The 21,711-nt window shown below is 39.4% G+C and overlaps 1 long non-coding RNA gene and 1 other non-coding gene across 2 annotated transcripts in view; both read left to right on the plus strand.

The window, feature by feature from the left end:
• Positions 1-21,222, plus strand: part of LOC141422347 (uncharacterized) — a 36,981-nt gene extending 15,759 nt beyond the window's left edge. Inside the window, exons 3-5 of the long non-coding RNA XR_012446896.1 lie at positions 905-1,139; positions 2,819-2,903; positions 20,957-21,222. This is a non-coding gene — a long non-coding RNA (uncharacterized lncRNA). The remainder of the gene's footprint in view (positions 1-904; positions 1,140-2,818; positions 2,904-20,956) is intronic.
• On the plus strand, positions 1,823-1,925 carry LOC141422878 (U6 spliceosomal RNA). The gene has a single exon (XR_012447581.1). It is a non-coding gene; the product is annotated as a U6 spliceosomal RNA (small nuclear RNA).
• Positions 21,223-21,711: the final 489 nt, after the last annotated feature.

A 21,711-nucleotide genomic window follows, 5' to 3' on the forward strand; every position in this document is an offset into this window, starting at 1 on the left:
TCATGCCTTAAAGTGACATAACTTCAGTGATACAGTTTATAGCGTCAGAATGCACAACTTCCTGAAATTGGCAAAGTCATACGTCTTAAAGTGTTAAGTAAACTATATTACAAAGTATAATTTCATTGTCCAAGGTATAAGTGACAAATTATTCTTTTACAGAAAAACACCACCCTTTCTTCCTCCTACAACCTTTATTCATAGGGTTTATAAAACAATAATTAAAATTATGCATCTTTTTTCTAAAGTTGAGGGGAGGGATATGCGCAGCCTGGCTTACTTTGGACTTGTAAAGAAGAAACAGGCTGTTCTCAGAGAAGTACTGTAATTTTTCACAATTCTTTTTACATCAAAATGATAAATTGTTCTCAAGAAATCTCAGCTCTAGAATGGATGCTATAGATTTAAAATAGCAAATATTGTTGTGTATGAGGTTAAATCATTAGAACTAGGTGACACATTGCATAAAGAGTGTGTGTGATGGGTCAAAGATGATCTTCAAGTTTTTAGTACCTGTCAGAGCCATTTGCTCGCTAGCAAGGGAAACACTGGCGAAGTAGTGAGTTTGGTTCTAACATGGTCTGATGATTTTGAGACATGAGTGGACCTGCCAATTACATGGGTGGATACAGGCTATTGGAACTCATTTGAATTGGGAGGGCAGAACACAGATTAAATATGATCAATTAAGGATAGCTACAAATTCTTTGATAGCCATACTTTTGAGAGATCCATGTTCCCTTAAACCTGGGGAGGTTCTAATTTGACAATTAGAATATACTAGAACTGATCTTTATGGAAGTTTCCAGGCCTAGAACTTAAGAAACTGGTAGTTTCTAATTCCTGTTTCTTAGTCTAGTCCCTCAGTTAGTGATAACTATGAATAATATGTCTGACTACCTAGAGACTACTATGCTGTGAGGAAGTCCAAGGTCCCCATGTAGAGAAGTCATGAGCAAAAAGAAAGATGCTCAATGGACCTTCTCAATTCCAGTCACCTCTACCATGTGTCCAGTATGTGAGTGAAGAAGCTATCCTGGAATTTCTTATGACACAGTGGTAGAAAGTGCTGTAAAACCATCACCTGAGGCATCATGGGAACCAGAAAATTCACCTACCAAGTTCACAGGTCTGCTCAGGTAATGTCTAGATGTTGAAAGTGTCAACTGTTTTCTATTAGTTGCTAATGATAGGAGACAAAGAGAAAAAGATGCGAGATTATTCACTCTCTATGAGGAGTTTAAAGGCAATATACAAGAGCTACGTCTTGCTGTTGAACAAAATAAAATTATTTTTTATGTATTCCCAATCTCTTTTTAGCAGAAGATTTCCAAAATAATTTAAAATATCAGGGCAACAATCAAGTTCAGTGTGATGTCAGAAAGCATGGTTTCTGGGTAAAAATGAAACCAAGGGTATGATGATGGTGATTGCAAAACCCTGTGTGAGACAATCTCCTGTGTAAGCGCATGGCTTGTGGATTGTCTTCATTAGGGAATATGGTTTCTAACAGTCTCAGTGGGTACTTGAAGGTCCTCTTCTTAGCACTAAATTTAATACATAATTTTGAATGAATGAAGTGATAGATCACACAAATGTTTTAGAGAAATGCTTGGTGATCATCCTCTAACAAGAGGAAAGTGGATCACTGTTTCATATGGTAAAAAAAGTCAAAAAGGAAGTAGGACGTACTTAATAGATCTCTGTGGGCAGTGTCAAGCAGAAATCAGGGTAATAGAATGTCTGACATCCCCAGAAACCTGTTATCACCCCTGGCAGGGTAACAAAAGAAAGTCTGGAAATGGACAAAATTTCAGAACATGGACTCGCTTCATCAGCACAGATGCTAAAATTAGAATGGTATAGAGATTGCATAACCCATACACAAGGATAACATGCAAGTTCATGAAGTGTTCCATATTTTTATTAACTCAGACATAAAGAAAAATAAAAATTTCAGGAAAAGAGATGGAATTGGAGCTCATCATGTTGAGTAAGATAAGCCAGGCTCAAAAAGCCAGTATTTTGCTAGTCTCACCCATTTGTGGAACCTAGTTTAAAATAATGATGATGGATGATGATGATCATATATAATAGTAATAATAGTCATGGATCATGAATGTGATAGTGGAATGATCTGCAAAAATCAACAGGAGGAGGTGGAGGAGAGGAAAGGGATGCTGAGGGGTTAAGAGGATTGAAGTATGCCACATAGATATGCATAGACAGTATACAGAAACCCACCAAACACTGTTTGAAAAATGGAAAAAGGAGAGAGGAGGAAATGGAAATATAATGGAGGGGGTGAACTTGTTCAAAGAATACTGTATGCATATATACAATTACCACAATAAAACTTCTCGTATTATTAATGTGTCCTAATTCAGAAGAGGAATAAAAGTATTTTTGGAAATTTTCTGAACATCCAGGTAAGAGAATACCAAATATGACTTTTGATTTAAATGAGCTGGAGAAGCATAGTTCTGGTATCTGTGTCATAGTTAATTGAGTGCATTCAGCCTCCAAAGCTCCAAATAAATTTGTTACCAGTGAGATTTTTGGGCAAAATCGGTTGCATGCATTTAATGGAGAAATGATTAGAAGAATTACTGTCATTTATTGGATCCAGGACCAAATTCTTATTACTTTTAAAATGGCTTCCCAATTCATTCAATGAAAAAATGTGGGTCAAATTTACTCCCTCATTGTGTATATCTAAGAAAAATATTTGAGGATTTATAGTTATAAGCAAACATTCCCTAGTATACTTATTTGAGTTATCATATTAAAGTATACTTACATTTTATTCTTTTGTTAGGGATTGACATTTTATGGACCATGGAACTGCCTGACTTCATTTCTCCCAAATATTGAGGGACTGAAATTGATGTGTGCTGGCAGAGGTAAGAAATTTGAATTCAGCCTAATGCAGATAAAATATTTTCCCTATGTATGGTGGGTCTTTCAGAATGAATATTCTTCATTTGGTATAAATAATTGCTTCCTAGTATCTTTTCTCTTCCTGAAGATGGAACTATAATGGAATCAGAGAGAAACAGAGAGAAAGAGAGGGAGATGAAAAAAAATGAAAAATGTAAAAGAATATAGTGTAGTAAGTGAAGAAAAAAGTTCTTTGAATTTTTCCGCTATGGCTCAGTTTGAAGTATTACACATCTTACATCCATGCAAGAAAGTTGGGAGTTGACTGTATTTGCATTTCCTTGGATAAAAGTGTTCTTTCAGTGTACACATCCATGTTGTGATCATGTTAATGGGAGAGCCTGAGAGCCAGAGCCTATCACAGTTTCTCCCGTATTCTTTTATCCTCTGATATCTCCTATTTTAAAATTTTTTTATTTTTTATTTTATTCATATGTGCATACAATGTTTGGGTCATTACTTCCCCCTTCCCCTCACAGCTTCCCTTACCCCTACCTTTTTCCCCTCACCCACTCGCTACCAGGCAGAAATATTTTGCCCTTATCTCTAATTTTGTTGGAGAGAGAGTATAAGAAATAATAGGAAGGAACAAGGGTTTTTGCTAGTTTAGATAAGGATAGCTATACAGGGAGTTGACTCCCATTAATTTCCTGTACATGTGTGTTACCTTCTAAATTAATTCTTCTCAAACTAACCTTTTCTCTAGTTCCTGGTCCCCTTCTCCTATTGGCCTCAGTTGCCTTAAAGTATCTGCATTTCTCTGCATTGAGTGCAACAAATGCTATCTAGTTTTTTGGGTGTCTTACCTATCCTCACCCCTCCCTTGTGTGCTCTCGCTTTATCATGTGATCAAAGTCCAATCCCATTGTTGTGTTTGCCCTTGATCTAATGTCCACATATGAGGGAGTACATATGATTTTTGGTCTTTTGGGCCAGGGTAACCTCATTTATAATTATGTTCTCCAGTTCCATCCATTTACTTGTGAATGATAAGATTTCATTCTTCTTCATGGCTGCATAAAACTCCACTGTGTATAAATACCACATTTTCTTAATCCATTCGTCAGTAGTGGGGCATCTTGGCTGTTTCCATAACTTGGCTATTGTGAATAGTGCTGCAATAAACATGGGTGTGCAAGGCCTCTGTCACATTCTTTTGGGTATATCCCCAGGAGTGGTATTGCTGGAACATATGATAGATCTATATTTAGATTTTTAAGAAGCCTCCAAACTTTTTTTCCAGAGTGGTTGTACTAATTTGAATTCCCACCAGCAGTGTAAAAGGGTTCCTTTTTCCTGCGTCCTCGCCAATACCTGGTGGTGGTGGTGTTGCTAATGATGGCAATTCTAACAGGGGTGAGGTGGAATCTTAGTGTGGTTTTAATTTGCATTTCCTTTATTGCTAGAGATGGTGAACATTTTTTCATGTGTTTTGGCCATTTGAATTTCTTCTTTTGAGAAAGTTCTGTTTAGTTCACTTGCCCATTCCTTTATTGGTTCATTAATTTTGGGAGAATTTAATTTTTTTAGTTCCCTGTATGTTCTGGTTATTAGTCCTTTGATATGTAGCTGGCAAATATTTTCTCCCACTCTGTGGGTGGTCTCTTCAGTTTAGAGATCATTTCTTTTGTTGAGCAGAAGCTTTTTAGTTTTATGAAGTCCCACTTATCTATGCTATCTCTTCGTTGCTGAGCTGCTGGGGTTCCATTGAGAAAGTTCTTGCCTATACCTATTAATTCCAGAGAATTTCCTACTCTTTCCTGTACCAACTTTAGAGTTTGGTGTCTGATATTAAGAAACTTGATCCATTTTGAGTTAATATTGGTGTACGGTGATATACATGGATCTAGTTTCAGTTTTTTGCAGACTGCTAACCAGTTTTCCTAGCTGTTTTTGTTGAAGAGGTTGTCTTTTCTCCATCGTATATTTTTAACACCTTTGTCAAAGATAAGTTGGTTAGAGTTGTGTGGCTTCAAATCCAGGTCCTCTATTCTGTTCCATGTCTGTTTTTGTGCCAGTACCATGCTGTTTTTATTGTTATGGCTTTGTAATATACTTTGAAGTCGGGCATTGTGATACCTCCAGCGTTGTCCTTTTGACTGAGTATTGCCTTGGCTATTCCTGGCCACTTGTGTTTCCATATAAATTTAATGGTAGATTTTTCAATCTCTTTGATGAATGTCATTGGGATTTTGATAGGAATTGCATTAAACATGTAGATTGCTTTTGGGAGTATAGATATTTTTACTATGTTGATTCTACCAATCTATGAGCATGGGAGATCTCTCCACTTTCTATAGTCTTCCTCAATCTCTTTCTTCAGAAGTTTATGGTTTTCCTTGTAGAGGTCATTCACGTCCTTGGTTAGGTTTACACCTAGGTATTTGATTTTTTTTTTTTTTGAGGCTATTGTAAATGGAATTGTTTTCACCTATTCTTTCTCAGTTTGTTCATTACTAGGTTATAGAAATGCTAATGATTTTTCTACGTTGATTTTATATCCTGTTACCTTGCTATAGCTATTGATGGTGTCTAGGAGCTTTGGAGTAGAGTTTTTTGGGTCTTTAAGGTATAGGATCATGTCGTCTGCAAATAGGGATATTTGACAGTTTCTTTACCTATTTGTATTGCTTTTATTCCTTCGTCTTGCCTACTTGCTCTGGCTAGGAATTCCAATACTATGTTGAATAGGAGTGGAGATAGTGGGCATCCTTGTCTAGTTCCTGATTTTAGAGGGAATGGTTTCAGTTTTTCTCCAGTAAGTATAATGCTGGCTGTAGGTTTGTCATGCATTGCTTTTATAATGTTGAGGTAATTTCCTTCTATTCCTAATTTTCTTAGATCTTTTATCATGAAATGGTGTTGGATCTTACCAAAGGCTTTTTCTGTATCTATTGAGATGATCAAGTGGTTTTTGTCTTTGCTTCTGTTAACGTGGTTTATTACATTTTTGATTTTTGTATGTTGAATCACCCCTGCATTCCTGGGATGAAGCTTACTTGGTCGTGGTGAATGATGTTTTTGATGTGTTGTTGAATTCGGTTTGCCATTATTTTATTGAGGATTTTTGCATCAATGTTCATTAAGGAGTTTGGCCTATAGTTCTCCTTCTTAGAGGTATCTTTGCCTGGTTTTGGGATAAGTGTAATACTGGCTTCATAAAATGTGTTAGGCAGTTTTCCTTCCCTTTCTATTTCATGTAACAGTTTAAGGAGGGTTGGTATCAGTTCTTCCTTAAAGGTCTGATAGAATTCAGCAGGGAATCCATCAGGTCATGGACTTTTCTTTTTAGAGAGACTCCTGATTGCTGTTTCAATTTCATTTTGCATTGTAGATCTATTCAGGTGATTAATTTCCTCTTGGTTCAGTTTTGGATCATCATAAGTTATCTAGAAATCTGTCCATTTCTTTAAGATTTTTGAATTTATTTGAATATAGGTTCTCGAAGTAGTCTCTGATGATATCCTGTACTTCCACAGTGTTTGTTGTTATCTACCCTTTTTGCATTTCTGATTTTACTAATTTGGGTTTTTTGTCTCCTCGTTTTAGTCAGGTTTGCCAGGGATCTGTCAATCTTGTTTGTTTTTTCAAAGAACCAACTTTTTGTTTCATTAATTCTTTGTATGGTTTTTTTGTTTCTATTTCATTGATTTCAGCTCTTATTTTTATTATTTCTCTCCTTCCATTTGTTTTGGGATTTTCTTGTTCTTGTTTTTCTAGGAGTTTGAGATGTATCATTAGGTCATTGATTTGGAATCTTTCAATCTTTTTAGTATATGCACTCATGGCTATAAACTTTCCTCTCAGGACTGCCTTTGGTGTGTCCCATAGGTTCTGGTAGGTCGTGTTTTCATTTTCATTGACTTCCAGGAACCTTTTAATTTCCTCTTTTTATTTCATCATGACCCATTGTTCATTAAGCAATGAATTGTTCAGTTTCCAACTGTTTGCATGTTTTTTGTCTTTATTTTTGTTGTTGAATTCTAGTTTTATTGCATTGTGATCAGATAGTATGCCTGGTATAATTTCTATTTTCTTATATTTGCTGAGGCTTGCTTTGTGCCCTAGGATATGATCTGTTTTACAGAAGGTTCTGTGAGCTGCTGAGAAGAATGTATATTGTGTAGAAGTTGGATGAAATGCTCTTAGACATCAACTAGGTCCATATGATCTATGGTATGTTTTAGATCTTGGATTTCTTTATTGATTTTTTTGTTTGGATGACCTATCTTTTAATGATAGTGGGGTGTTAAAGTTTCCCACAACCACTGTGTTGTAGTTAATATATGCTTTTAGGTCCTTCAAGGTATGTTTGATGAAATTGGGTGCATTGACATTGGGTGCACGTAGGTTGATAATTGTTATTTCCTTTTAGTCTATTTCCCCTTCTATTAGTATAGAATGTCCTTCTTTATCTCGTTTGATCAGTGTAAGTTTGAAGTCTATTTTGTCTGTGATAAGTATTGCTACTCCTCCCTGTTTTTGGGGGCCATTGACTTGGTAAATTTTCTTCCAGCCTTTCATCCTAGCCTATGCTTATTTCTGTCAATGAGGTGAGTCTTCTGTAAGCAACAAATTGTTGGCTCTTCCTTTTTAATCCAGTTTGTCCAACGGTGCCTTTTGATGGGGAAATTAAGTCCATTAACATTAAGTGTTAGTACTGATAGGTATGTGGTGATTCCTGTCATTTAGTTGTCTTAGTTTTTTGAGGGTTTGATTGTGTGTAACTAAATCGATGTTACTCTCTACTTTCTTGCTTTTTCTTTTCCTGTAGTTTGGTACTGCCTGCCCTTTCATGGTTATGTTAGGTTTCACTTTTTGTGTGCAGAATCCCTTGAAGAATCTTTTGCAGTGGTGGCTTTGTGGTCATATATTACTTTAGTTTATACTTATCATGTATGACTTTTATTGGTCCATCTATTTTTGAATGATAGTTTTGCTGGGTAGAGTATCCTAGAGTTGAATTTGTTTTCATTTGTGCCCGGAAGACCTCACCCCTGTTCTTCTTGCTTTTAATGTTTCTGTTGAGAAGTCTGCTGTGATTTTGATGGGTTTACCTTTGTATGATATTTGTTTTTTCTCTCTTACAGCCTTCGATATTCTTTCTCTAGTCTCTGTACTTCTTGTTTCAATGATAATATGTCGTGGGGTAGTTCTATTTTGGTTTGGTCTGTTTGGAGTTCTGGATGCCTCCTGTACTTGTATGGGCATAGGTTTCTCTAGATTTGGGAAATTTTCTGTAATTATTTTGTTGAATATATTATGCACTCCTTTTGCTTGCACCTCTTCTCCTTCTTCAATGCCCATGATTCTTAGGTTTGGTCCTTTTATGGAGTCAGTCAGTTCTTGCATTTTCTTTTCACAGGTCTTGACTTGTTTAATAGTTCTTCTGTTTTTCCTTTAATTACCATTTCATCTTCGAGTTCTGAGATTCTGTCTTCTGCTTGTTCTAGTCTGCTGGATTGGCCTTCCATTTTGTTTTGCATTTCTGTTTCGTTCTTTTTTTCTGAGATTTTCCATATCCTGACTCGCTTCCTCTTTAATATTGTCTATATTCAGCCTGTGTTCATTTATCTCTTTATTTATCGTGTTCTTTGTTTCACTTTGGTGTTTATACAGTGGCTTCTATAGTTTCTTTTATTTGTTCTTGTGCTTTCTCAAATTCTCTATTTTTGCTGTCCTGGAATTTTTTGAGTGTCTCCTGTACATTTTGGTTGACCATATCCAGTATCATCTCTATAAAATTCTCATTGATTACTTGCAGGATTTCTTCTTTCAGGTGTTCTTGTGGGCTTCTTTGGGTTCTTTGGCATAGTTTATCTTCGTTTTGTTGGAGTCTTGATCTGGGTATCTGTTTTCTTCATTTCCCTCTGGTTCCTGTACTAATTTATACTGCAGGGAAAATGGTTTCCCTCTTTTTCCTGTCTTCCCATCATTGCCCTTGCTATTATTACTGTCCCTGCACTGTGTGTAATTTAGTATTTTCTACCTTGTAATAATAACAATGGTGGTATCTAGAATGGAAAGGTAAGAGGAGAGAGAAAGCAAAGAATGTAAAGAAAAATGGAAAAAACAAAACAAACAAACAAAACCAACCAAACAAACAAAAAACAGCACCAAAGAAATTAACAGGGAGAGATAGTGTACTAATCAATGGTAAGCTAAGCAGGCATTAGAGAGACAGAGAGAGGATAATAAAAAAAAATCCCCAAGTTCAAATGTAGTAAAGTTTCAGTCTTAATAATTTTGGTGTTAGTCCTTCAGCCTCCAGTCCTGAAGACTTCTCAGTGTCTGAGAAGTAGTTCTGTCGTTTTCTCATCAAAGGGTAAAGAACAAAAAACAAACAAACAAACAAATCCCTAGTTCAAATGCAATACATTTTCAGTTGGTCTTTCAGCATCCAGTCCTAGTTCTGTTGTTGTCTCATCAAAGGAAGAGAAAAAAAATAGGGAGTCTGGAGACAGCTTTGTGAATGTCTGTCTGAGGCTGTGGCTCACCTGCTCCTACTGTCAGCCATCTGCTGCTGCAGGCTTTGTTCATTTAGAGTTCTCCTGGCCGCATGCCCCTTTTGTTTCCCCAGTATACAGCCCTACCCGCCTTTTGCAGTTGCAGTCTTTATTTTTTTATTTAGAGTTCATGTGGGGAGGTGCCCCTCACCCACTCTCTTGTGGAGCATGCCACACTTCAGCCACTGTAACAAGCCTTCCCCTCTCCAAGGTTGCTGGACGGGGGCCGCCTCTCCTGCCTTCTCTGGCTGGCTTGTTTATTTATAGTTCACCCAAGGGATTGCCCCTCCCCCACTCTCTGGTGCTCAGTGCACCCCACCCTCTTTGGTACATGTCTTTTTTGTTTTTTTTCAGCTGCTTATTATTCAGTTTGGATTTTTCTCTTTTTTATCCTGGGTTGGGGTCAGTCTGTCCAGGGGACTATGCTGATCTTGCCCTGGTTTGTTTGTTGGAGTACCGTGTGCCGCTTAGCTCACCTGGTGGTCTGCTTCTCCCAAGCAGGACAGCCACTGGCATCTGGCGGTGGGAGAGCCCTCCTCGTTTCTCTGTTTAACGTGGAGTGGGGATGCTATGCTCGGGCTCGAGGTGTGGAGAAGTCAAAGTTTTGTCTCTTCTTGGTGATTTTTCCTGCAAGGTGTATCTCCAGCGTCTCTCCAGGATTTTCCTTTAGGAAGCACGCTTTCTGCTTACTCCCTCTAGTCACCATCTTGGAATCTCCTAAATTATTTTTTTAAGGAGATTGGTTTCCGTCCCTTATTTTTCTTCTCATCACTTCACTTGGTACTGTGCAACTGTTCTTGATAGGCTAGTTGGTGGTTTTAGTCCCCTGTTTTCTTTCCCTTGATTTAATTTTTGTGTTGTGGCTGTCTTGGTTGTTAGGTAGGTTGGTGTGCTATTCTGTCTCTGGCCTGGAGGTTTAATTTAGCAATAACTAATTCACAGGTTCAATACCCGACCAGTTGTTTATATATTATATAGAAGACTCCTTGGTAGTATTATCTATAATATGTTGAGATATGTTGAGGGCTTAACATTTGTTAGGCTTGCTATAGAAATTTGGGAAATTGGTTAGGGTTACACTAAAAGGGGAGGTGGAAAGTGGAGTGGGTGAATGGGGAAAGTGATGTGGGGACTGTGGCCCTTGTGTATATTTGGGTGTATTTCTGTTGTTGTAGTGTAGGGTGCTGTGTCAGGGATTACAGGGGGTTGGGGTTGTGTAAAGTTGGTACAGTAGGTTAGTCAGCAGGTGGTGAGTGTGTAGGAGGGGGGTAATCTGGTGACAGGTTAGGGGAGAATGGAAAGTGAAGGTGAAGGCAGGGGGAGAGAGTGGATGATAAGGTGCAAAAAGAGTAGTTCGGAAGGAGAGAAATGTAGTTCAGCACAGGAGAAGGAGGGAGAGTGAATGGGGGTGAGAGTGGGGATGAGGAGATAGTGATGGTGAAGTTGAAAGTACAGAAAGAAGAAAAGAAATAGGAATAAAAATAAAATTTAAAAGCCCACAATTAATATAACAAACAAAAAACACAATAAAAAAACACCAAGTGGAAAATAGACTTTCAGTCTTATTTTAAGGTCTGGAGTTACTCCTCAGACATCCAGTCCTGGTATTAGTATATAAGCATAAGCTCTGAATTGGTCTCACCAGGTAATTGGCTTGTGAGCAGTGTTTTGTTCTTTTGTCTACCAGTTTAGTTGAAATTGTGAGATGTAGGTTTACCAGATCATGCAGGGTGGTCAGAGCTATTGTTTTCCCCAGCTGACAGCTGTGTTATCTTCAGCTGTGGCTGTTTGGTCAGTTCCTACCCCAGCAAGGTGGGGCAGTTCAGTTTTGAATGCTGTCCTCTGGTTTAGGAGATAAGTGCTATGACCCACTACCTTCCCTGCTTTGGAGGTGGCTTATTGCTATGTTTGTTTACTGGGAGTTCAGTGTTGGGAGTTTAGTTCTTTGCCCCACCCCCTTTCTCTGGGGCAGGTTCAGCATGCCATCTGCCCCCTCTGCTGTCTGTGTTTGATTACAGTTCACTGTTTGTTTTTCAGTTTTGTTGGATGGGGATCAGACTGCCTTGGGGCTGCGCTGGTTTATGTTCCCAAGGGTGGGTAGGGAGTCCCGTGTGGCACGTGGTATTCACCTGTTCGTTCTGCTAATTGATGTGCAGGAAGGTTTGGAGCTGGCCATGGGGAGAAATGGCGCCAACTTTTTTCATGGCGTGGGGAGGCTTTCCACGGGCTAGGGGTTCAGGATGTCATAGAGTTTGATTCTGGTTGATGCTCTGTTTCCACTTGATGGAGGAAGGAGAAGAGAAGGAAAGAAAAAGTCACCATGGGGGAGGAGAGTATCCCCAGGGCTGGACCTGCTTTGCTGGCTGTCCCATGGGTCATAGCTGTTAGGTGCAATTAGAGGCTGATTTGAAGGTCAGTCTTTGAATTTTTTCCTGCACCTAATGTGATGGCAGTTATTATTTTGGCTAGAAGCAGTCAGATTTACCCAAGTGTGTTTCCAACATCTCAAGGAGGTTTTTGGAATCACAGAGCTTAGACTTTCTGCTTCTGTACCCTAATTGCCATCTTCAATCCCTCCTGTAGACACTTTTTAAACAGACGGATCAGTTTAAATATTGACATATACATTTTTATTATATTTTATGCACTTTTTTACTTTTCTGTTTCCTTTGTATTACTTCTCCATTTATTATCCTTTTTAAAAAATTTTTTGGCAGTACTGGGGTTTGAACTCAGGGCCCCACATTTGCTAGGTGGGCATTCTACCACTTGATACACTCCACTAGCACTTCTTGTGTTGGATTTTTTCAAGATTCAGTTTCTCAAACTATTTGCCTGGGCTGGCTTTGAATCTTTTGATCCTTCTGATCTCTGCCTTCCATTGTAGCTAGGATTACAGGTGCAAGCCACCAGCACCAGGCAAGAATGTTTTGATATGACTGAAAAATTTCCCAATAATGGAAAAATGTTTAAAATGTTCAAATTTTCAATAGAGAGTTACTGTCTAATTTCTTTGACCTGTTTTGTCCTGTGCTGTTTTTTGGATCTTGTTTTTCTAAGACTATGGATCTTGCCATAGGGCCTAGGCTCACCTGGGGCTTCTGGTCTCCTGCCTCAGCCTCCCAAGCACTGGGATTGTAGGCATGAGCCATACACTACACTGAGCTTTTAATATTTAATTTTAATCCTTTATTTTTCCTCCTCCTTTCTTCATCTCCCCCCTATTTTTTCTCTTTCTGACCTTAATTAGATGTATTTTCTCTCTTGTTTCTTCTACTTTCTCATCTTTTCCCCTTCCACAATTGTTCATTTTCCTTGTTTTGTGACGGTTTCTGTTTTTTCTTTTTCACTTTAACTGTAGTTGAATTTTCTTTTTATCTTCCCTAACATCCTCCCTTCTATTTGCTCTTCTTTCTTTCATTTTTGAGTACCATTTACTGCTAGTATTTTTCTTACTTCTTTCCATTCCTATCCTATCTTCTTAGTACACAGAGAATTATTTACCTCCTTTATTTCTCTAATGATTTTGGAGTTGTCGCAGTAATTGGTCAGTACTTAATTCCCATTGTGGATTTGTCTGTCCATTGTTACTGCTGCCATTAGTTTCTTTTCTTGAAGTGGTGCTAGGGATTGGAACTGGTGCCTTGAGTATGATGGATGAGTAACACCCAATAGCTGCTGCAAAATACTCCAAGTCCAGTAGTGAGAAACTGCACCTCAGCACTACCACAACATAATCCCATCTGAACATTGCAGCTACTTCAATTGAAAGAATACTGGAGAAACTGGGTGCATGTGACTCATGCCTGTAATCTTAGCTACTTGGGAGGCCGAGACGGGCAAGATCATGGTGTGACCACAGCCCAGGAGAATAGTTCATGAGATCCCATCTCCAAAATAACTAGTGCAAAATGGACCGGAGGTGCAGCTCCAGCAGTAAAGAGCCTGCTTTGAGAGCAGGAAGCCCTGAGTTCAAACCCCAGTACCACAAAAAGAAAACAATACAAGAGATTAAAACCTAAAACCTTTGACAAATCAATGACTTGGCCACACTTATACAAATCCCAATAGAGAAACAAAAGAAAAATATTTTTTAAAAAAGGCAACATGACTCCTCCAAAAAATCAACAATTCCACAGTAATGAAGTAATGAAAATGGAGTAGATGAAATTGCAGAAAAGGAATCCAAATGAATCGTTTTAAGAAAGATTAGTGAAATCAAAGAGGAAATAAACAGCTGGATGAATTCCAAAAGAATGAAAGTACAAGCAGTTGAATAAAATAAGAAAGACAATACGGGATATACAACATGAATTCAATAAAGATATAGATATCCTGCTGGGTGCCAGTGGCTCATGCCTGTAATCCTAGCTACTCAGGAGGCAGAGATCAGGAGGATTATGGTTCAAAGCTAACCTGGGCAACTAGTTCATGAGACCCTATCTCGAAAAATCCTTCACAAAAAACAGGGCTGTTGGAGTGGCTCAAGGTGAAGTCCCTGAGTTCAAGCCCCAGTTCCAAAAAAAAAAAATTATATATATATATACATATATACATATATATATATATATATATGTATATACATATATATATGTATATATGTATATATATATACACAGATATCCTAAAAAAATCAAGTTGTAAGTTTTGAAATAAAAAGCTCAATAAGTCAAATAAAAAAAATTCAGTTTAAAACCTCACCAGTAGACAAAATGAAGTTGAAGACAGAATGCTGGTGCTTGAAGACAAGATAAATGTGTTAGAACATTCAGAAAATAAAGAAAAAATAAAGTACAATCAGAGCATATAAGACCTCTGAGATACCATTAAAAGACCAAATCTAGAAATCATGGGCCTAGAAAAGATGCAAGCTAAAGGCATAGAAAATATTAATGAAATAATAGCAGAAAATTTCCCAAATCTTGGGAAAGAGATGGACATCTATGTACAGGAGGCTTTTAGAATGCCAAAGAGATAAGAACAGAGAAGAACCTTCCCATATCCTATTGTAGTTAAAACAGTAAGTGTACAGAAGAAACGAAAGAATATTGAAACTGCAAGAGAAAAGCACTAATCATGTATGAAGGCAATCTCCTCAGAATAACATCAGATTTCTCAATAGAAATTCTAAAAAGCCAAGAGAACATGGAATGATATACTTCAAGCCCTGACGGACAATGATTGCTGGCCTAGATTACTGTACCTGGAAAGCTGTTTTTCATAATTGAAGAGAAATTAAAACAAAAAAAAAACCCTTCCATTATGAACAAAAACTAAGAGAATTCAAGACCAGCTAACTCTGAAGGGGATACTCTTAGGACTTCCACACAGAGAAGAGGAATGATAAACACAACCATGAGAATGTGGTAGGACTTTTGGAGTAGCTCAGTGGTAAGAGTGCCTGCCTTGTAAGTGTGATACCCTGAGTTCAAACCCCAAAGCCACCCCCTCAAAAAAAAAATACAAAACATTCTATAGTGAATATGGGAAAGAATAACTCTCACTAGAAGAATGGATGAGCAAATGAGGAACAAGAAAGAAACATTATAAAAAAAAAACAAGTAACTGTAAAAAGAAAAATAAAATGACAGCAATTACTACATACCTTTCAATAATAACAGTGTTTTTTTATCTCAATTCACCAGTTCAAAGACACAATGGAAGATTGCATTATGAAAAAAAAAGAACCAGCCATTTGCTGCTTTGGAAGACATACTGGCCAAGGTAAACACAGCCTGAAAGTGAAAAAATACAAAAGAGATTGTCCAAGAACATGGAATCCAAAATCAAGTAGGAGTAGTTATATTCATATCAACAAAAACTACAAACTAAAATTAATCAAAAGAGACAAATACAGTCACTTCATATTGATAAAGGGAACAATCATTCATCAGGAGAATATAGCAATTATAAATGTATATACACCAAATAGCGGCACCCCCAATATCATAAAACAAACACTACTGGATATGAGATAGAATCAAGCACACTAACAGTGTGATAACTTAATACTCTCACAAATAGGTAGATAGAAAAAATCAACAAGGAAACTTCAGAATTAGTGGTAGTATAGATGAAAAGGACTTAATACACATCTACAGAAAACTTTACTTAAGATTCACAGGGAACTGGGGTTTGAACTTGGCTTTGTGCTTGTAAAGATCCATACCTCCAGGAGAAAGCAATTCTTAACAGATACAAGAAAACTGAAACAACATCCTGTATTTTATTAGACCACAATGGAATAGAAGTCAGTAGCAAAAATTACTACAGAAAATACTCAAACACACCATGTGCCTGTGGCTCACGCCTGTAATCCTAGCTACTCGGGAAGCAGAGATTTGGAGGATCTCAGTTCAAAGACAGCCCAGGCAAACAGTTCTTGAGACCCTATCTTGAAAATACCCAACACAAGAAGGGACCGAGGAAGTGGCTCAAGTGGTAGAGCATCTGCCTAGCAAGCATGAGACCCTGAGTTCAAACCCCAGTGAGTACTACAAAAAAAAAAGAAAAAAAAAAAGAAAAAAAAAGCTGAGCATGGTGGTACATGCCTACCATGGCAGCTACTCAGGAGTCTCAGACAGAGGAACGGCTAGTTTGAGCCAGCCTGGGCAACTTAACAGTACCCTATCTCAAAACTTAAAATACACACACACACACACACACACACACACACACACACACACACATACACACACACACACACACACTCACACATGCACACACGCGCACACATGAAGGGCTAATGGTAGGTTGAAGGCTCAGTGATAGATTGCTTGACTAGCATGTATGAGGCCCTAGGTCCAATCCCCAGTACCACAAAATGTTTGTTAGAGATGTCTTCATTGTTAAATATTTCATCATATCTGTCTTTTCTATTTTATAAGTTGTGGTACATTGTTTTGTTCATGGCACAAATATTAAAAGCCTATGCAAATAAGCAGTTAACATGTCCAAGAGCTTATAAGGGGGCTTCCTAACAGGAGGCTAGTTGGAAATGAGAAGAGAAATCAATCCCTGTAGGTTTTAGTTTAGATTTTCCTCTTATCTAAAGTGTGTCCTGTATGTTAGGCTTGGTGACATGTTCCATATCTGAGGGCTTATGTTATGGCTTGGCTTCATGCTAGGCTTGCGGGGAGGAACAGGAGAGAGATAGAAAGTGATCTCTGCCCACAGAGAAGATTTAATCCAGATGGACCACAAAAAGAATGTGCTTAGTGCCCATAATGAGTTTATATTTTTGAAAACAAAAGATAGTAAAGGCACAGAAACAAAAGCCCATGTACCTTTTTTGTGGAAGTTTTTTTTGTGGGGGGAGGGGTTGGATCTTTTTTTGTTGTTTTCTTTAGTCTTGTTTTTGAAAACAGGAATGAAAAGCTCGGGAGAGGTGGTAAAGAAGCAGCCTAGATTCTCAGCTTTCACAAGATCCAAGCCATTGGTGGTTGTAATGCTCCAAAGCCAGGGCAAAAGAAAGGACAGTCAGAATTGTAACAGCTAATAAAGACCTTAGAGAGCTGAGAGAGCTGCCTTACGGTTTTCATTTTGAGCCAAATTCCTGCCACATCCTGCTGCCCCACTTCTGTTCCCTGAAAAGGTCATAATACCAAATAGTCAAATCCTAATTCTTATGAGTTCTATGAATGCTGAAAAGTCTATTTCCTTAACGATCTGTAAATGTAACATGGCATTTATTGCTTATGGTTTCTGAGAAGCTCATTTAAATCTTCCCTAGTAAATATACCACATCCAGATCTTTTAAAAAGGAAGGGAACCCCATTTTGTGTGTTAATAAAAGAAGAAGGTGAGATCTTTCTATGTCCCAATTTCCACCTCTGACTGTGAAAAGGACATTTTACCCCTCTGGGCAGATTTGGCATAAACAGATACAATGTTAATGGCTCTTCTTGAAACCATAACTCAGCTCTGTTGACCTCCATTTTGCCTATCTGGGGGGATAAGGACTGCCACTTAAAGGATATGGCTGTAATTCCAGCTCTTACTTTAAATTGACACATAATCACAAAATATCACAAACCAGACACCATTCAGAGTTCTTTGAAAGCACTAGCTCATATAATTCTCTTAATGATTCTTGAGACAAGTTGTATAACTTATGCCCTGGCGCTGTTGTTGCCATGCATTGCCACAACTGTCCTCCTAGAGGATGTGTCATGAGAGGCAAGAGGAGATAGATAGATAGATAGATAGATAGATGGATAGATGGATGATAGATAGATATAGAGCTGGGGATGTAGCTCAGTGGTTGTTTGCCTAGCATGCATGAGGCCCTGGGTTCAATCCCCAGTGTGTGTGTGGATAGATAGATAGATAGATAGATAGATAAAGAAACCCAGGGGAAAGATCTGAAGGCAAGCTCCCTGCCCTAGCCTGGCCCCGCTTTCACAGATGTGCTCCCTCTAGCTGGGCCTAGACAACTCTACCCAGCATGCCAATACCTGCCTCACAGGCCTGGCTGTCCAAATAATTGGAGAAACTAAATGCTTTGGCAAAGGGAAAAACTGCATTAATTTGATAAAAGGGGCCAAGGCGCCTAATGGAACTTATTTGCCTGCCAGGGCAGGATCCATACTTGTTATCCTGGGGGAGATTGTGTCTTAGTTTTCCTAGTCCCGGACCTGGATATACTTCCTGGGACTGAAGTTGCTCAGTACCTGAACCTGCAGACTGAAGGTTGGACCCACTTCCAGCGGTTCCCCATCCTCCTCCTGGTACTTCTGAGAGTCATCCTGGCAGGAGCAACAGCTACAGGGTCTACTGCCATTGGCCTCCAACAAGTCCAGCATAGCCAGCTATCTGAACAAATCCATGAGGATTTAGCCTAGGCTACATAGCAAGACCTTGTATCTACCAATCAAGGAACAGAAAATTATGTACATTTTATGACTCTCAAAATACCTTTTTTTTCTTTTTTTGGTGGGGCTGAGATTTTAAACTCAGGCTTTTCACTTACAAAGCAGGTGCTTCCTTGAGCCACACTTCTACTCCTCTCAAAATATCTTATTGTAATGTATTCATCCCTGTTCTTGTAATGATGGTACAATGTCTATCTGACCAGTGATTGGGTGACATTGGAATTGTGATGGAGTACTAGGTTACTCCATAAGCATGGCTTGCACACAAGCTCTGTTTTATTGCCCATTAATAACTGTCATATAAAATAATTATGAAGGAATTTGAGAAATATGGAATTATACTAGTGACATAATTTAAATGTTTAAGCAGGGAAAACTGTTTAAGTAATGTTAAGCTCTAAACTACATACAAAATTACTTCACATAGTAGCCAGCATATTGGACAAGAATAATTTGCAAAAAGAATTTAGTCAGAATGATGAAAATATAAATCAATATTAGAAATTGTTTTCAATAAGAAAGAAAAATGACCCATGGTCAAAGACCGATCATAATGTTTTTTATTTTGGCAGTCCTTGGGTTTAAACTCAGGATCTCATACTTGCTAGGCAGCTGCTCTACCACTTGAGACACTTTATCAGCTCTGTTTTGTGTGTTTGGTATTTCCAAGATAGGGTCTCCTGAACTGTTTGCTCTAGCTGGCTTTGAACCAAGATCTTCCTGATCTCTGCTCCCTGAGTAGATGGGATTACAGGCGTGAAACACTGGTGCCAGGCTCTCCACAACTTGTGGATTGTGGTGTGCGTGCCCCAAAGGCTCCCACGGGTGAGGGCAATATGCTTTAGTCAGTCTCCTCACTCAGACGTTAATCTCATTTGGAAACACTCACGGACAGATCTAGAGTAATGTTTAGCCAGGTATCTGAGCACTCGGTGACCTAGTCAAATTGACAGTTAGCAGAGCACATTTTAGAACTTTGTTTTACCAGCCAATTGAAGGGCTGTTGCAGTTTCATTAGTTATAATTTCAACAACAGCCTGCAGGCTGTTGAGCCTATATATCAGGGTAAAATAGCCCCAGGATCCATCTTCTGCCCAAGGGGCAGAACCACAGTACTGGGTGATTCCCTTGGGAGGTCATTTGTTATCTTTCCATTTGCCAATTTGTAAGGCAACCCGTTTTTGTCTTCTTAATTTTTCTTCATATATGGGGACTCCCGATTTTTCACCTTGTCTAGGGAAAGGCAAGAAGGATGGCATGATTGAGCCCAATAAATGAGACCTAAACCAGCTGCTACATAGCACCATATAAGCTTGCTTCCCACAGATGCACTATAGCCCCCTGGGCACCCACCAATCTATGTTTAAGGTTAGACTGTTCCAAGCTTTCCTGAGATTAGAGAAGTGGCCCATGGGTGGGGCAGGGTTCTGTGTGGTTTGGACCTTGCCATCATTGGGTCTTTTGGGCAGTGTTGTTATAAAACCTTTCTCCTAGACAAGTTAAATACCACACCAGGGTGGAGAACTGGCCTTTGGAGAGGGAGTTACAGTAACTTCGATGATGGAAGTTTTTAGGAGCCAGACACCTTTCCCATTTTTCGGGAAAGCACTCCCATTGAAGGACTCCATGGGTCCATCTTCCCTTACTTCCAAGGCCAATGGACTGCCCAGTAGGTTCCTCCACATAGCACAAAGTGACAGTCAGTGTCTGGGCTGTAGACTCAGCCAGTGAGAGGAATAAGTTTTTGGCCTTGGTAGAGATATAAAATTCATTCTCTATTTCCTCATAAAAGGAGTGAAAAACTTGGTATGAGGAACTCTCACAGGTAACAGTTACTAATGTGAGGTGCATCAGGGTCCCAGGGTCAAGGCTATTTTCACCTATCTTTATACGAATCATATGTCCCTGTTTCCAATCGGAGGCTCAAATGCAGTGAAGTTTAGGGGGTTGCAGGTGTGAGGGGTACAGTCAGGGGAAGCTGTCCCCTTGTGAAGGAGCACTGCATGTGTGTCCCTTTGCCATGTGGCCCATGACACACAGCCGCAATAAGGGCAATAATAGGAGTCCACATCATCACATGGCCGAGGGCTGTCTCCCGGCACATATACTTACCACTTGGTGACTAGGCTCTTTCCCAAGCTAGGCCCCACAGCCTACACCTCCACATCTACCTTGGGTCTATGGCCGCACGTGCAGCAAAGAACATTGACACTGGTTTATCAGGGTTAAACACCTGGGTGTGGCTGATGAGGTTTCCAGGGTTGCGGAGCTCTTGACCTCCCAAGGGCAGTAGGTGGTGATAAAGCAGATCTGCTGATCACCATGGGAGCACACCAAATAGGTGGTATGGTTGTGAGTGCATGACCCGATGACGGTGGCTGCATAGGAATAGCAAGTATGGTAAAGCAATGTCCTAATGACAAACTTCCTGCCTGAGTAGTATGCATACATAGGTCACAGTCTGAGATCTGGGGATTCCCGAGCAAGGGAATTATTAAATTCAACAAAAGGAAAACATGGATAGGACCCATCCCTGGAGGGGGAAGGAGATGACTCTTCAATATTCTGCATGTGTAGACAAGTCAGCATCTGGAATAACTAAAGCAGGACTGTTGTCTCATTGTTTGTGGTCCCCAGGTGTCTCCCAGGAAGTAGAATCCTGCTGAGGAAGGGCGTGGCAATCCAGAGGGCGATGTTGCATGGTGAAGGTGGATCAGGGATGCATTCCCACTGAAGAGAGGCTGCCTTTACCTGGCTGTGGTAGATCCAAAGAGCAATCCCTGCTACTTTAGCTATGGTAGGAATACACAAAATGACAACAAAAGGGCCTCTCCAATGAGGTTTTAATGGTTGGACATTCTGTTCCTTTACCCAGATGGCATCCCCTGGCCTATAAGGGTGCATAGGAGTTGTCAGGCTGACAGGAAGTCTCTCCCAGACCCAGTCACTCATTTGAGAGAATCAACCAGAGGGTCTGCATCTGTTGCCTCAACATGGGGTCACGTATTTCTTTGAGGTTCCACCATATGTCCTTGACTAAGGGTAGTGGGTATCCAGAAAGGACAGGAAAGGGTAAGAGCCCTGTCTGCTGTGTGGGACTAGAACTAATCCTTAATAGTACTTGGGTAGTAACTGATCCCATTGCAGATCAGTCTCCTGACATAGTTTTCCCAACTATAATTTCAGAGTTCTATTCATACGTTCCACTTTCCTAAACTCTGGGGGTGGTAGGCCACATGCAACTTCCAGGTGATTCCTAAGCCTTAGCCATCAGCTGTAGGACCTCAGCCACAAAAGCTGGCCCAATATCTGACCCAGTAGACATGGCTGTTCCAAACTGAGTGTTGATTTCCTTTACTAGACATGTGGCCACCTCCTGGGCCTTTTCAGTC

Source organism: Castor canadensis, chromosome 4, assembly GCF_047511655.1.
Source record: "Castor canadensis chromosome 4, mCasCan1.hap1v2, whole genome shotgun sequence".
Taxonomy (NCBI): Eukaryota; Metazoa; Chordata; class Mammalia; order Rodentia; family Castoridae; genus Castor; species Castor canadensis.